The sequence below is a fragment of the Haematobia irritans genome, chromosome 3, assembly GCF_050003625.1.
Source record: "Haematobia irritans isolate KBUSLIRL chromosome 3, ASM5000362v1, whole genome shotgun sequence".
Taxonomy (NCBI): domain Eukaryota; kingdom Metazoa; phylum Arthropoda; class Insecta; order Diptera; family Muscidae; genus Haematobia; species Haematobia irritans.
This window is the reverse complement of record NC_134399.1, coordinates 44,199,950-44,202,888: the sequence shown is the minus strand read 5'-3', so window position 1 is coordinate 44,202,888 and position 2,939 is coordinate 44,199,950. Positions and strand designations below refer to the sequence as shown.

At 33.0% G+C, this 2,939-nt stretch overlaps 1 long non-coding RNA gene across 1 annotated transcript; it reads left to right on the top strand.

Moving 5' to 3' along the window:
- Positions 1-2,089: 2,089 nt before the first annotated feature.
- LOC142229389 (uncharacterized) lies at positions 2,090-2,587 on the top strand. The gene is made up of 2 exons (XR_012720395.1): positions 2,090-2,190; positions 2,270-2,587. It is a non-coding gene; the product is annotated as an uncharacterized LOC142229389 (long non-coding RNA).
- The last annotated feature ends 352 nt before the right edge of the window (positions 2,588-2,939 follow it).

The following is a 2,939-nucleotide window of genomic DNA, read 5'->3' as shown; positions in this document are numbered from 1 at the left end:
ATGGCCCATTTGCAATACCTTATGACCTACATCAATAACAACTACTTGTGACAAGTTTCAAGTCGATAGCTTCTTTCGTTCGGAAGTTAGCGAGATTTCAACAGACGGACGGACATGCTCAGATCGACTCAGAATTTCACCACGACTCAGAATATATATACTTTATGGGTTAATATACCCCCATCCTATGGTGGAGGGTATAATAAAATGAATTCTATTGTTTTGTTTTCAAAAATGTATGCTACTTCAATTTTATTCAATCTACTCCACTTTTTTCCAAAATCTACTTCACTCAATTTTTCACTAGCGGCAGCACTGCACGTGGATTTAATTTTGCAAAATTGTACGTGCGGTATTTGTGTTTATTAACGAAAATACATTTATTTCGAAACATTTTAGAAACTGAGAAGTGAATGATGTGATGTTAGAGAAATCAAAAACGCTTTTTATTGATAAAAACAAATAACAGATTAAGGAACTGTATATTTCTGTTAATAGTTTATAATTAGTGCGGATTTTTAATTGATATACAACATGAGTGGTAATAGGATGATCTATATTTATTCTACATCTGGATCACAGGTTGGAGATGCAACCAGTTTTTTGAATCTATATTTTTCATGTTACAGCAATTCCTACAGGTGAGTACTAAGTTCGGGTTTAGCCGCTAAAATTAAAAATAAATCACTAAGAAAAGTATAAAATTATACGTCTTCGATACAAATTTAAATATAACTTGATGCAGAATAGCCCAAACCAAGTTTTTTATAAAAATTATTTTTATACCCTCCACCATAGGGGGTATATTAACTTTGTCATTCGATTTGTAACACATCGAAATATTGCTCTAAGACCCCATAAAGTATATATATTCTGGGTCGTGGTGAAATTCTGAGTCGATCTGAGCATGTCCGTCCGTCCGTCCGTCTTTTGAAATCACGCTAACTTCCGAACGAAACAAGCTATAGACTTGAAACTTGGCACAAGCAGTTCTTATTGATGTAGGTCGGATGGTATTGCAAATGGGGCCATATCGGTCTACTATTACGTATAGCCCCCATAGTATATGGTCTCTAACTACCATGCAAAAATTGGTCCACATCGGTCCATAATTATATATATATAGCCCCCATATAAACCAATACCCCGATTTGGCTTGCGGAGCCTCTAAGAGAAGCAAATTTCATCCGATCCGGCTGAAATTTGGTACATGGTGTTAGTATATGGTCTCTAACAACCCATATAAACCAATCCCCCGATTTGGTTTGCGGAGCCTCTAAGAGAAGCGAATTTCATCCGATCCGGCTGAAATTTGGTACATGGTGTTAGCATATGGTCTCAAACACCCATGCCAAAATTGGTCGAAATCGGTCCATAATTATATATAGCCCCCATATAAAATGATCCCCAGATTTGACCTCCGGAACCCCTTGGAAGAGCAAAATTCATCCGATTCGGTTGAAATTTGGTACGTGATGTTAGTATATGGTATCCAACAACCATGCAGGAATTGGTTCATATCAGTCCATCTGGTGCCTTTTGGAGAAGCAAAATTCATCCGATCTGGTTGAAATTTGGTACGTGGTGGTAGTATATGATATTTAACAACCATGCCAAAAGTGGTCCATATCAGTCCATAATCCCGATGATGTTAAGAAGTTTTAAGATACCACAACCGAAGTAATTCGATTGTGGATGACAGTCTTTCGTAGAAGTTTCTACGCAATCCATGGTGGAGGGTACATAAGATTCGGCCTGGCCGTATATAATTGTTTTATAATGGATTATTAAAGAAAACATATCATGAAAATTGCGATTTTAGCCTCTAAACTTGAACTTAATATCCACCTTAAATACTAAATGCTATACTGACAAGTGTAAATTATGTCTAATTTTATAATATTTTTTATTTCAAAAATATTCTCAGAATAATTTCAATAACGTCCCATTAGTCCATTAGGATGTGATTTCAATAATGTACCTACTGGATGGATTTTTCAATGTGGTAAGTTTTTCTATAAACGGTATTTTGTCCGTTTTTAATAAAACCAAAATTTCTATTAATTAAAAATAATTATTTTCACTTGCAGGTAGACAGGCCTTGTAATGGTAATTTTTTGGAATATTCTTACTGTTTAATGCTAACTAAGCTGATATCCTTATTGGCCCTAGGAAATACTCTTGAAAACCGTAAGTTAAAAAACAATATGAACGATAGAATTTGATATTTAATATGTTTCTTATATTTTGTATAATTTTGCAATTTCAGATGCTTATAAGACAAATCCGCCCAACAAAAGTTAGCCAAAATCGATGAAATAGGACAACAATTCAATGAATATAGCAACTTATGCCACATATATCTTTCATATGAATAGAAAACATGGAAATTTAAATTAATTAGTTTAGTCCTAATAACATAGAATATTACTCTTTTAAAGAAGCAATTACTAACTACCGACAAGTAACTGCATCCAATGTACGAATAAAAATATTTCCTTTTTATCATAAGCCATAGTTTTATGTAATATAATAACAATTTTTTGAAATATAGAAAATTGACTCGTTTTGCACGAAAAATGTCTTAGTTGTATAAAGGCTTGTTTTACTTCAATTTCTCTACTTTTTTAAAAATTATACTGACAAACAGTTTATTTCAAACCAATTTCTTAATACAGGTTTCCCAAAAAATTTTTCATTTTTCCGGTTAGCAGGAATATTTTGAATGAGTTTAAGTATATTCTTGCCACAGCATAGTAATAATGAACTAAAATACGATGCAATACATGAACTAATTTATAAGAAAATCATGAACTTATCTAGATGAAAAAAATCTTTGGCGCCAAATCATAGTCATTCTTACTATGGGTTAGTTAATTTTTCATAAAAAATAGTAAACATTTTTTTCGGTGTACGGTGAACGATTTTGCCCAAGACTA